We start from the raw sequence: 13,973 nt of genomic DNA, 5'->3' as shown, positions 1-13,973 counted from the left end.
CAAGAGAAAGAGATCTTTGTCCTGAGCTGAAAATGGCCCAAGATTGACCAAGACTATCAGGGTGCTCTCAATGTCCTTCCCCTTTCCTTAGCATGGGATGTGGGCAGCATTGCTTGTCCCATGGAAAGGACTCAGGCTGACCGCCATGCTTTAAGGCTCTGTTGACACTGCAGTTGATTCTTGTGCATGATGAGGTGACAATGCTTGTAAACAGGCACGAATTCATGTCATTCTTTGGCTTGGCCAGTTCCCAGGCTCCCACAGCTCCCCCTGCCCCACACTGGTCAGAGGATGCTGCCAAGGATAGGCGGTGAAGGAAACCGCAATGGTACCCAGGCATCCGGGCTGGTTCAACTTTCACAGCCACAGACTCTCTCCAAGCTCCCTCAACAGGCTCCTTGTTCTGTAGGGCCTGGGCAAACATGGCTTATCAGAGATGCTGTGGGGACAAACATCCCTCCTCTGGACAGGGGAGCTCTGTCCCTGCAATTAGCTCTGAGTGGCTGCTCAGGGACAAGAAGATGATTCATTGTGTCTGCTCTGAACATCTGCATTCTGCTCAATGATCACGTTGACCTAGGCTGATGATGATGGTGTTGAAGGGCGTCACAAAAATTCAAACTGACCTAGGCAAGATTCCAGGATACAAAGTACAGAATTACAAGGGCAATTATTTATTCATGCGTGCGAGGTGTCCCGTCAAATTGGGGCACCCAAATGTGGTTTTACGCAGGATTCTTGTACAGTTCAAACATTCAGGTAAAACATGACTATCACCCACACTACTGATTAATAAACTTAGTAAACCCAAAATCTCCAGTAAAATGCCACTACCTCATTACATTACAATATTATCGTGGGTTTATATATTTGAAGCATTTATATATATAAAGCATTGTTCTAAAGAAACAGATGAAAAAAGAAGACAACCAAAATTTGGGCCTGGACTATTAAGTTCTTCTATGTCATATAAAGAAGAGCTGGAGTCGGTGGTTACAGGATTTGATGAATAGTTAACATGAGGAGAGATTTGTGAGCGTTGGTTTGAGAACAGCTGGCAAATTGATGCAGTAAGGAAAGAGAGTCCCGTTAAGTAGATCCTGGATCAATGAGGAATCAAATATCAGCCCAAACCAATGTATTATTAGGAAGGCAGCAGGCTCAATATGAGCCAGCAGTGTGCCCTGACCGCCAAGAGGGCAAACCTCATTCTGAAGTGCATTAAACACAGTATAGCGAACTCATCAAAAGAGGTGATTACCCCATTGTATTTAGTATTTACGTGGCCTCACCTTGACTACTGCGTGCAGTTCTGGGTCGCACATTTTAAGAAGAACGTGAAGGTCCTTGAATGCAGCAGAGAAGGTCAACAAAGCCGGTGACAGGGCTGGAAGGAGTGTGCTATGAGGAGTGACCGAGGACTTTGGGTTTGTCTGGTTTGGAGAAAAAGAGGCTCAGGGGCCACCTCATTGCTCTCCGCAGCTTCTTGAGGAGGGGACATGGAGAGGGAGGTGCTGATCTCTGCTCCCTGGGACCCAGGAGCAGTATGCCTGAGAACAGTTCAAAGCTGCCTCAGGGGAGGTTCAGACTTGCCATTAAGACATTTCTTTACCAAGAGGTGGTCAAACATTGGACCAGGCTTCCTAGAAAGGTGGTTGATGCCCCAAGCCTGTCAGTGTTTAAGAGACATTTGGACAATGCCCTTAACAACATGTTTTAACTTTTGGTCAGATCTGAAGTAGTGATCAGTCAAAAAAAAAAAAGTTTCCTTTACTTTCCTGCTAATCATGCAAATTTCCATTATTCTGACAGTCTTTCTAAAGTTGTTAATAATACTGTGGGTGTCTGGGGAGGAGGACTGATAGCACTAGCACTGCTGTCTTCTCTCCTGGGATTGTTCACTAACTGACTTATAACCATGTAAGAACAAGACTGGCAGAGAAGTGTCTGGAGAACCACATCCAGGTGGTTTTCAGGGAACTGACAGAGGAACAGAGCTACCCACCGTCTCCTGCAGCATCATGGACTGAGGAGTGTGTTCCTGCGTCGTGGCTTCTGACACCGGTAACTTCCTTTTATCATGCTTTGAAATGCTGAGACACCGTGGCAGCACAGTCACTGCCAAAAGCAACTGCTGGCATCTGTGTGGCTTGGCTGGGCTCAGAAGAGCGGGTTTTGTTCAGCTTGGAGAACTGTTGCTGGTGAGACTTCACTATGTAAGGAATACTCCAGCAGATTCCCACAAACAGAGCTGGTCGTCCAACCCGCGCATTGTGTGTGAGCTTGTGGAGCACTGACGTATTTGGGAGTTAAGAAGAATACGCTGTATGCTTGGGGGGAGCTTTAAACAAGCCAGCAGTGATGATTGTGGAAGACTGGACTATAAACGGTTGCTTTTGGATAAAAAATTGTGTACAACAGAAGCAATATATAACAGTACTTCAGGAAATGAAAGTATTTCATTTTCCGATGCATTTCATGCATAAATTGGGAGATTAGGAAATAGATAATGGGTATGTTCTCTCACATAAACACGGATTTTATTTTGGAGATTTTGAATAGCACCTCTAGAAGTCCAAAGGTAAAATTTAAAGAAATAGGCAGGAATAGTAGAAAAAAAAGTTGTGGTTTTTTTTTTTTGTTTGTTTGTTTTTTTTTTTTTAACAAGAAGAAAAGAAATCATGCTCTTAAGACTGCATGTCTCTGTGAAGTCAAGTGTTCTTTTGAAAAAAAGCATCTTGTGTTTTTCACTTGGCTAATGTGAATGTTTGTATGACCTGTTTTCTAACTGCCTGTTCTCATTATTGATACATCGGAGTTTAAGATGACTTCTTGAAGGCAGTTAGCTAAGCTATAGAGACCCAGCCAGCATCCTCTCCTCTCCTCTCCTCTCCTCTCCTCTCTCTCTCTCCTCTCCTCTCCTCTCCTCTCCTCTCCTCTCCTCTCCTCTCCTCTCCTCTCCTCTCCTCTCCTCTCTCCTCTCCTCTCCTCTCCTCTCCTCTCCTCTCCTCTCCTCTCCTCTCCTCTCCCTCCTCCTCTCCTCTCCTCTCCTCTCCTCTCCTCTCCTCTCCTCTCCTCTCCTCTCCTCTCCTCTCCTCTCCTCTCCTCTCCTCTCCTCTCCTCTCCTCTCCTCTCCTCTCCTCTCCTCTCCTCTCCTCTCCTCTCCTCTCCTCTCCTCTCCTCTCCTCTCCTCTCCTCTCCTCTGGTTGGTGCATGTCAGTGTGGGTAACCACTAGTGAACATCAAGCCAGATATGTCTGCTCTGGCTAGGATAGAGTGAATTTTCTTCACAACCACTCATATGGTGCTATCTTCTAGATTTGTTGTATTGATAACCCACCAATGTTCTAGCTCTGGCTGAACAGTGTGACAGCCTTCTCTGTTTCTCAGACCACCTCCCAGTGAATAGACTGGGGAGGTGCAATACTTTTGGAGGGGACACAACCAGGCACATAAGCCAAACTAACCAGAGAGATAATCTATACCACATTACATCATATTCAGTAATAAAAGTTTCCTTAAAGAGAGAGCTTTAGGGAGCTTAGATACCTTTCTCAGGTACTGGCTGGGCGTTGGTCTACCCATGGGAGGTAGTGAGTTATTGCCGTTGCATCAGATGTTCTGTTTTCTTTTCTTTCTCTCTCTTCCACTTATTAAACATTTTCTAAAAAATCTCAAACCCAAGTTTTCCTGCTTTTATTCTTCTTTTCCTCTTCCCCCATCCCAGAAAGAGTGGGGGGAATTGAGAGAGTGGCTGTGTGGTGCTTAGATGCTCACCAGGGTTAACTCACACCACCAGAGCGGCCAGCAAGTAGAATAATAGTCCTGGGAGCCAGTTATTTTAGACACTTAAGTCTGGACTGGATACTGGACAGCCAAGACTTATAAACTGTACAAGGTGCAGGAAAGATTCCAGTGCTGCCCAACTTGTCTCTGGCCTTCAGGAAGGTATGATTTCTTCAATACTAGTCTCTCAGCCCAATCACCCAATCCGTGTTTCACCCATCTGATTGTCTACCCATGCAGACTCTACTGTCCTAACTTGGATACAAGAATATGAGGGACACCATGTCAAAATTCCTCCTATGCTGAAGTAAATGGCATCCACTTTTCTCATCTTATTCACAAATACAAGTAGTTTATCATAAAGTCAATCAGTCTGGTGAGGCATGATTCACCCTTGATAAATACACACTGACCATTCTCAGTCACCTGCTCTCTTAGGTGACTAGAATTGTCACTCATTGTCATTTAATGGCACACTCTCACCAAAGGGGGTGGTTCCCTGAGTTGAACTTCTGCCCTTCCTCAAACATGGGTGCAATGTTTCCTCTCCTCCATTCACCATCACTCACTCTCCCATGACCATGACCTTCCAAAGGGGACAGACAATGGCCTTGCTGTGAGAGCAGCCAGGTCTCAACGTGCTCCCATGCAGCCTTTTCACCCCCACAGACATGCATGGGCTGAGTCCATGCAAGTAATCCCTGACCCCACTCTTACTCACTGCTGCTTGTTTTTCTCCTCTGGAGACTTGACCCTACACACAAAGACCTGGAATACATTGTTGGTGACTAAAGCAAAGGAGGCCTTGAGTTCCTCAGACTTATCTGGATCTACTGTTAGTAGGTTATCCATTAATTTGAGCAGCTAGCCCCACATTTTAGTTATTCATTCTTTCCGCGTTAAGGAATAAGTAGAAGCTCATCATCTTGCTCTTGATGTCCCCTACAAGAGCCAAGCCTAAACAAACTTTTGCTTTCCTAAAAAATGTCTACTTCCCTGGGATGTGTTTCCAAATTCCTCCTTGACAGCCCGCCCGCTTCCACCATCTGGTTCCCCACCAAGTCTGTAGTGGTCTGCTGGATGGGCTGGACTCCTCACCATTCTGGAACAACATTTGGAGAGAATCAGGGAAGAAGGGAAAAAGGGAAGGAGAGAGAGAGGGAGGGAGAGATGGAGAAAGAAAATAAAAGAAAGAAGGGCAGAAAGCTCAGTTCTCACCGTGAAGGGTAGTTATACAGGGGGTCTGCACTGGCATCTGCCTGAGACTTACTAACACGAATGACTATGCCATCACACGGTATGAAATTCATTGTAGACAAGTGTCTGCATGTGTGCGCAGGGATGAACGACTCTCATGTCAATGGTACAGTGAGAAAGAACATCACTTCCTGGCCTGAAAACACAATAGAATGATGGAGTGAATTTGCAACCCTGCACTGCAGTAAGAAAGAACTGACTATCAGCAGCCACACACACCACCACCTCCTCATGGTCTTTCCACATCCCCCTTGTGTCTCCTGCAGAATAAATATAATGCAGTTGCTCAGAGGTCTTTTCACTCGCACCTGCACTTGAAAATCACCCTCAGTGGAAAGGCAGGGATAGATCCTGGAAAGTGTGTCAGAGCTCAACCTTGCTGGTCCTATGGGTTCAGCAAGAAAATCTGCAATAGTGCCATGATGATACTGCTGCTAACGCTATAAGGAAAAATGGAAGCAGTTGGTCATGTATGTTTTGGGGGGGTTTGGCAGTGCTCCCATGCACAACACTGTCTGTGAAAACAGGGAGCTGCAACTCCCTCTCCTCAATCATCGGAGTAGCTCTGAGGTTGTCCACAGCACAGCAGCTGCTGCTGCGACAAAGGCCTCCCAGGTAAAAGCAGAGCTTGTGGCAGACCAAAGTAGATATCTTTCCATTGTCCATGCATGCGGTGAGATGTCCTGAAAGAACGAGCACCTGTCACAACATGGCCCATGAGATGAGGAGGTGGGGAGAAGCAAAACTTGAGCTGGAAGGAATGGGAGGTGGCCACAGAGAGAAGAAACCAAATTGGTGCCCATCACATCTGCGCAGCCTGGTTGTGGGGTATGATGGACAGAGGTTTATTCCCTCCACTGTCCAAAATACTACCGAGTCAAATGGTGTTCACTTTCAATAAGGTTTTATTTAGAGAGTAAAGAGTGGAGAGCAGAGATGCGCTTTGCATGGGAAAATCCTATGTTCACACATGTGCACACACACAGCCCCATAGAGCTGCTTGCCCAGCCCTGGTGACAAGCTGGTAGGAGAAAAACTCCTGAAGTGTGCATGGAACAGGCAGGTAAAGAGGGAAAGAGCTGAGATTCCCAGGGCAGACAGGGAGAGACAGGGGTCTGGGAAGAGGCAGGAAGGGAATGTCAGGACTCATGGAGAAGATAAAGAGAGCAATTGGCATGCTCCCACCTCTGACAACCCCAGTGAGAGCAACACCATGATGACAACCATAGAATCCTAGAATGGTCTGTGTTGGAAGGGACCTTAAAGATCATCTAGTTCCTACGCGCCCTGCCACAGGCAGGGACACCTTCCACTTGACCAGGTTGCTCACAGCCTCATCCAAGTTGGCCTTGAACACTTCCAGGGACAGTGCAGCCACTACTCTGGGCAACCCGTTCCAGTGCCTTATCACCCTCACAGTAAAGAATTTCTTCTTAACATCTAATTTAAATCTGTCCTCTTTCAGTTTAAAACGGTCACCCCTTGTCCTATCCCTACAACCGCTGATAAAGGGTCCCTCCCCATCTTTCCTGTAGTCCCTCTTTAACTACTGGAAGGCCACTGTAAGTTCTCCCCTGAGTCTTCTCTTCTCCAGGATGAACACCCTCAGCTCTCTCAGCCTGTCCTCACAAGGGAGGTACTGCAGGTCCCTGATCATCTTCGTGGCCTCCTCTGCACCTGCTTGAGCAGGTCTGTGTCCTTCTGATGTTGAGGGCCCCAGAGCTGGACACCAGTCCTGATGGTGGGGTCTCACCAGAGAGGAGTAGAGGGGGAGAATCCCCTCCCTTGACCTGCTGGCAACGCTTCTCTTGGTGCAGCCCAGGGTATGGTTGTCTTTCTGGGCTGCCAGCACACATTGCTGGCTCACAGTCAGTTTTCCAGCCACTACTACCCACAAGTCCTTCTCTGAAGGGCTGCTTTCAATCCACTCCTCTCCCAGCCTGGATTTGTGCAGTACCTTGCCCTTGGCCTCGTTGAACTTCTCGAGGTTTGCATATGGCCACCTCTCCAGCCTGTCCAGATCCTTCTGGATGGCATCCCTTCCCTCCAGTGTGTCTACCACCACACAACTCGGGGCCATCGGAGGGTGCATCGATCCCACTGTCCATGTCACCAACAAAGATGTTAAACAGCGCCTGTCCCATCGTCGACCCTGAGGAATGTCACTTGTCACTGCTCTCCACTTGGACATAGAGCTGTTGACTGCAAGTCTTCGAGTGTGACCATCCAGCCAATTTCTTATCCATCAAGTGGTTCGTCCATCAAATCCATGTCGCTCCAACTTCGAGACAAGGATGTCATGTGGAACAGTGGCAAATGCTTTGTACAAGTGCAGGTAGATGATGTCAATTGCTCTTCCCTTATCCACGAGCACTGCAGCCCCGTCTTAGAAGGCCCCCAGATTTGTCAGTCACAATTTTCCCTTAGTGAACTCATGTTGGCTGTCACAAATCACCTTCTTATTTTCCATGTGCCCTGGGGTAGCTTCCAGGATGATTTGGTCCATGACACTAAAGGGCACAGAAGTGAGACTGACTGGCCTGCACTTCCGCGGGTCTTCTTTTATTTCCTTTTTAAAAATGGGGTTATGTTTCCCCTTTTCCAGACAGTGGGAACTTCGCCGGACTGTCATGAGTTTTCAAATATGATGGATAGTGACTTAGTCACTTCATCTGCCACTTCCATCAGGACCCGCAGGTGCATCTCAGCAAGTCTCACATACTTGTGCACTTCAGTTCCTTACATGATCTTGAACCCGATTTTCTTCTACAGTGGGTGGTTCTTCATTCTCCCTACCCGCCCTTTTGCCTTCTGTGACTTCAGTGGTGTGACTGGAGCCCTTGCCAGTGAAGAAGGAGGCAAAGAAGTTCTTGAGTATCTCTGCCTTCTTGATATCCTGGGCAACCAGGTCTCCTGTTTCCTTTCATAAAGGGCCCACAGTTTCCCTAGTCTTCCTTCTATAACCGATGTAGCTGTAAGAGCTTTAGTTGTTAGCATTGATATCCCTGGACAGATTTAATTCTATCAGGGCTTTGGCCTTCCTAACCTTATCCCTGCCTACGCAGACACTTTCTCTGTAACCCTCCCAGGCTACCCAACCTTGCTTCTACACTCTGTAGGATTCCTTTTTGTCCAAAAGCTCCTTGTTCTTCCACTCAGCCTCCTGCTGTTCTTACCTGACTTCCTCCTTGTTGGGATGCATCTCCCCTGAGCTTGGAGGAGGTGATCGTCAAATATCAACCAGCTTTCTTGGGCTCCTCTTCTCTCCAGGGCTTTATCCCATGTTACCTTACCAGCAGATCCCCGAGGAGGTCAAAGGCTGCTCTCCTGAAGTCCAGGGTACTGAGCTTGCTGCGCATCCTCCTTCCTGCCCTAAGGATCTGAGTTCCACCATCTATTGGTCACTGCAGCCAAGGCTGCCCTTAATCTTCACACTCCCCATCAGCCCCTCCTTGTTGGTGAGAACAAGGTCCAGCATAGCCCCTCTCCTTGATGGTTCCTCTATCACTTGGAAAAGGAATTTATCATCAGTGTATTCCAAGAACCTGTTGAATTGCTTATGAACTGCAGTGTTTCCTCAAACAGATATCAGTGTGGTTGAAGTGTCCCATGAGGACCAGGGCTAGTGAATGTGAGGCTGCTCCTATCTGTCTATAGACAGCCTCATCCGGTGGTCTCCCTGGTCGAGTGGTGTGTAGCAGATCTCTATAATAATGTCTCCTGTCCCTGACTTACCTTTAATATAATTAAAATATTAATATATATTAGTGATATTCCTACATGGCTGGTTAATGCTAGAAAAAGCTGAAAAAAATTCTGGAGAAGTACTAATAGGAGTGTTTTGGTTCCCCATGGATGTTCAACATACTGAAGAGTTATTATAATGAGGGAGTAAATAGCTGACACATAGAAGAAGGTGGTGAAGGTGCCGTTCTCTGCTTCCTTAACTGAAAAACTCTTGGAGTAGGAACAGGAAAAAGTGTAATTGTTAATTGTCACCATGCGATGATTCACAGAGTAATGGCATCAGTGCAGAGGTCCAATCCCAGATTAAGCTCAAGGCCTGTGCTTTTACAGTACACTCCCAGGCAAAACACCACCAAGCACTACAGAGCACAGCAAAATGCAAAAGCCAAACCCAGCCTTTAACATGTACAAAAGAAAGGGAGCATTGCACCGATCAGATAAACTAATGTTGAGCCAGATAATTCAATATCATGAGCAGCAACTGTTAAACAGCTATCACAGAATTCTTAGTTCCCTCTAACACGCTCTGGTCAACTCTGCCGTTAACTCTGTCCCAGCCAAAGGTAGTAGAGAAGGACAGAGACTCCCCCAAATCCTGTCCTTCCCCTCACACTCTGCGGTACTATGGGACACTTGGAACTGGGGGCTCTCAGAGATGGGAAGCAAGACATAAATGTGTAGCAAAAAGGGCCCGCACTGTCTGTCTGTCCCCACTGACGCCGCCCAGTGCTGCAGAGCTGCCTCTCCCCCTCCCTCTCTGCCCCCATCCCTTCTCCTCCCCTTTCCTGGCTGCCTTCATTGGTCTCCCTCCCTGTCTCCATCCCTGGGTTTCCTACAACGCAGCAGGGGAGATGCATCTCATTGTCAAAAACAAAGATGCCTCATTCTCAAACCAGCAAACTCATGACATTTTATTTTTGAATATGCTACTGTCACAAAAAAAGGAGCGTGTCCATATAGATGTGATACAACCAGTAGGTGGGATTGTCCTGAATAGCACCTTTAATGTTAAGTGGCTATCAAATGCCATTCACCTGATTTGCACTTATCTCAAAGGCGGCCTTGACCTCTCCCAAGTCAATAAACCCTCAGTAATGACAGTGCATACAATTCATCAATTCTTTTCAAAATAAGTTCAGAAAACAAATAACATCACAGTTTATTTAAATATGATAAATAATTCAGCACCGTTACTTAACTCTCTAATATATGGCACACAAAGCAGAAGCAGTCAAGAAGAAAATCTTCCCGTGGATTTTGCTCTTTGGGCAATTTCCAAAGCAAATATTCAAGTCAGTTGCCTAAATTATTTTCACAGCTGATCCACAACAGATCTCTTCTTTATAGCTAGTGTCCCGTAAAGATATATCGTTTATATCCTGTAAAGATATAACCAGAGGAATTTAAAATGACATATAATGTCAGAGAAGAATCTGAGCCATTTACGTATCTTGAGAAAGACTTATCAGTGTACTTTTATTTCGTTGAAGCCGTGACAGGAGTCTGACTCACCACGGGAACAAACCCAGTGACACCTTGGATTCACCGAAACTCAGGCAAACCTCCCACTGACTTCAAAACCTGAACCAGATTGTTGCCACCAGCCTTTGATTCCCAGCTTGTGCCTCACAAAAATAAATGACCCTCACACCCTCCTAGGCAGAGGACTAGACCAGAGAACTATTTTACTTTCAGACGTGTGAAACGGACTGCTGGAAGGTTGTGAAAGTGAATGGTGATTGGGAAGCACAGCGTGGCAGCTTGAATTACTGTGGCACATAGCAAACAGAGGATGAGCTTACGGAGGAACACGCCAGCCTTAGAAAGTGTTCGTGGCTCTGCTGTCATAAAGTGGATGTCCCAGGCACTCAGCAGAGGCAACGAGCCCAATGCCTTCAGTGCTGCTGTCGCTCAGTGCGGCCGCTGCATTTGCTGGTCATTACCTGCGGTTACTTCTGACCGTCAGCAATTGAAAGACACAAATAATTACATGCTGCACCTCCCGACACTGACCTTACTGGCCCGATCTCCTTCCAGTTCTAGCTCACACCACCAGGAAAAATGCCCTCTTCTTGGTATGCAGAAATAAATAAATATCTGCCCTGCAATCTGTCTCTTGTGATAGCTGTGTGCATCTACAGGGAGGTAAAACAGGGCTGCCTGAGCTTGTTGATCCAACTCTGCCTGTCTCCATCATGGGTATGTCCCTGCTAACAGGGACCCCGCTCTTCCTTTGCTTCCTGAGGCACCTGCATCCTCGAAGAGAGCGGTGGTGGCAGGTCGGGTGAGTGTCATCACCAGACAGAACCAGCGCACCGGTGCCGGGTGGATGGGAAAGGTCGTGCCGGGCTGGTGCAAGCCAGGACAGCAGCTTCACCCAGCGGCTCTCCCCACTCAGCGTGGAGTAATGAACCCCTCGTGTACAAGCCCCCCCTGCCCCTGCCCGAGCCTGGCCAGAGGACACTGCCCAGCGCCACCAGGACGGTGATGCTTGGGCCGGGGGTGCTGCAAAGGAAACCACCCTGGAAAGGCCGGGATAGCTGCAGGGCAGGCGAGGTGGGGAGAGGGAAAGGGACGCGGTGGCCCTGGGGAGGCAGCCCCATCACCCGGGCAGCTCTAAGTTCTGTTCTGTCAGCAAGCCCCAAGCTGTCTGAACGGGCTCCTTGTGCCACAGGCTCGGGGCAAACACGGCTTATCAGAGATGCTGCGGGGACAAACCTCCCTCCTCTCGCCAGGGCGGCTCTGTCCCATCAATTAGCTGTGAGTGGCTGCCCGGGGACAAGCACCCACTTCATCGCGTCCCTCTGGACGGCCACATCCTGCTCGGGGACAGAGCTGGCTGGGCCAAGGACGAGAGCATTGAAGGGACACTCGGTGGGGTCAAGGCCCTCGGGTGAGCTGTGTCCGAGTCCCAGCCAGGATGGGGCTGGAGCCAGAGGCACAGAGTCACCGGCACCCACCGTCCGGGGACAGCTCTGCAGAGTGGGACCCAGGCTGTCTGGGAGGGCACGGTGGCCGCGGGCAGGGGCAGGGGCAGGGGCAGGGGATATTCCCCTCTGCTCTCCGCCCTGGGGAGGCCGTGGCTGCAGGCTGGATCCGTTTGAAGCCCGCAGTGCAAAGGGGATGGGGTGGGCTGGAGCTGGGCACCGTGACCACCCCAGCACTGCCCCCAAGCCAAAGCCTTGTCTCCCAGTGCCCAGTACTCACAAGTGCTCCCCAGTGCCTCCAGTGACTGAAGATCCCAGTCACCTTGCTGTTCCCATGTGCCCAGCTGTCCTCCCACTTTCCAGAGTTCCCTAATCCTTGGTCCCTGGTGCTCTGAGAATAGGGGTCAGTCCCAGCCCCAGCTTTACCCAAGGGGATGGAAAACAGTTCAAGATCACTCTGCGAGTCTCCTAATTTGAGGCTGGCATCACCTCTGGTGGAGTCCTGGAGAGAAAGATTGCCCTGGGAGGTGGGCAGCACTGGCAGATGGCAGTGATGAGAGGTGAGGGGCACTGGAAGATGCAGAGATCTGGCTGTGGGAGGAAGCTGGATGATGGTTTAATGTTGGAAGAGTGGGGCATCACCGTAGGGTGTTCGGCTGTTAGGGGTGCTCTGTGGCTCTCCCTAACAACCCCCAGATGCCAGGGCCCATCCATGAGCAGCTGCCCCGTGCAGGAAGCTGGACTGATGCTGAGGAAGGTGTCCGGATCCGTGCCGGAGGCGGGGGTGACTCTGTGCCTGGGCTGGGCTTGTTGCCAGGGCTGGTGTCTCTGCCAAGCCTGGCTTTGCCCTGGGGGCTCTCGGGAGGAAAAAGGAGGAGTCATGGATGGAATAAATCTGCCCCTCACCTTCTCCATCTTCACCCAACACTCACCGCACCACAGAGGAAGATGAAGGTCGCAATGCTCAGCGTGGCCCTGCTCTTCACCATCCTGCTGTGCACTCCGGAAGATGCTCAGGTGAGTCCCCAATACCACGAGGAGGGGCTCGTGGGTGGGAATGGGTCTGGGCTGCAGGAACAGAATTGTAGTGGTGAGCACGAAACCCCTGGCTTTGGCTTTTCCCTTTCCCCCCAGGGGCTCCTCCATGCTCTTTTGCACCTCCAGCCCTGGGCATTCAGCTTTGTCCCTCCCACAATTACATCTGTTCCCCTACTTCCCCGCAGTTAATCTTTTTGTGTCGAACCCGTGTTCTTCACTGAATGACCAGTCCTCTCCATTCCCTGAGAGGGTCCACTACAAAATCCTCTGAGGGCCCAGACCATTTTCTTGTCTTGGTGCCCCCATCTCTCTCTCTTTTGCACATCCCCATCCCATCCTTTCTTTCCCCTCAGACATCTCTCCAAAGGATATCCTCCTCGTCCAACCAAGGGTCAACAAATCCCTCCCTTTTGCTGCTCCCACTACCTTTCTTTCCATCTCTCCCCTCAGTCCTTTGCCTTACATCCTTTCCACTGTGGTAGTGTCCCCATATCCTCTTCCTTGAACCCCCCACTCCCAGACACTCTCCTAATCACATCAGTTTGGTCCTCTGTAATCCTCTTCCTTCTGTCCCCACCAACTACCACGCTTGAAGACCCTATGTCCCTTCCATTTGTAATCATTTCCCCACATTTGCATCCCATGCAGTCCTGTCACATCAACAACCCCCAGCCCAGTCTCTTGAAATCTGATAATTCTGCCCAGTGCCCTACCTTTGGTTCGCCTCCATCCCCACCCTCTTTAGAGGCCCGGTATTCCCCTTGCTATCCTTGTCTCTCTCCCCAGCCTGGGTGGATGGGGGTACACCTGTGACCCACCCACCGCCCCTCCAAGGTCCAATCTAGATAACATCTTTCCTCTTCTTCCCTAGGCATTCGTGAAAGAAGGTGAAAATTATGAGAGAGAGGTAAGTAGTGTGGTGGACTTAGAGGGCGCACGGTCTGGACAACAGGAGGACAATTTTGTTCTCCCATCCCTTGCTGGGACTGGGGACATCCCAGTGACCAGTGAGGTCTCATGGTCTCTCTACAGGTGCAGTTTCTCAAATTCGGGAAAGTGAAGAGAGCTGAGGTGGGCACCATGAGTTCTGTTGGACCCAGACCCTCCCCTCCATGGACATGACACTCCAGGACATCCCAGTGCACCCCAGTGTAGCCCAGTACAACCCCAGAAAACACCCTTGCACCCCAGTGTTTTCCCAGGGAAGCCCCTGCTCCC

General features: G+C 49.3%; 1 long non-coding RNA gene across 1 annotated transcript in view; it reads left to right on the top strand.

Moving 5' to 3' along the window:
- Nucleotides 1-12,635: 12,635 nt before the first annotated feature.
- Nucleotides 12,636-13,973, top strand: part of LOC122154292 — a 74,537-nt gene continuing 73,199 nt past the window's right edge. Inside the window, exons 1-3 of the long non-coding RNA XR_006166179.1 lie at nt 12,636-12,734; nt 13,627-13,662; nt 13,788-13,826. This is a non-coding gene — a long non-coding RNA (uncharacterized LOC122154292). The remainder of the gene's footprint in view (nt 12,735-13,626; nt 13,663-13,787; nt 13,827-13,973) is intronic.

Source organism: Tyto alba, unplaced genomic scaffold, assembly GCF_018691265.1.
Source record: "Tyto alba isolate M040663 unplaced genomic scaffold, T.alba_DEE_v4.0 Super-Scaffold_37, whole genome shotgun sequence".
Lineage (NCBI taxonomy): Eukaryota > Metazoa > Chordata > Aves > Strigiformes > Tytonidae > Tyto > Tyto alba.
Note: the sequence above shows the minus strand (reverse complement) of the source record. Positions and strands in the feature narration are given on the sequence as shown.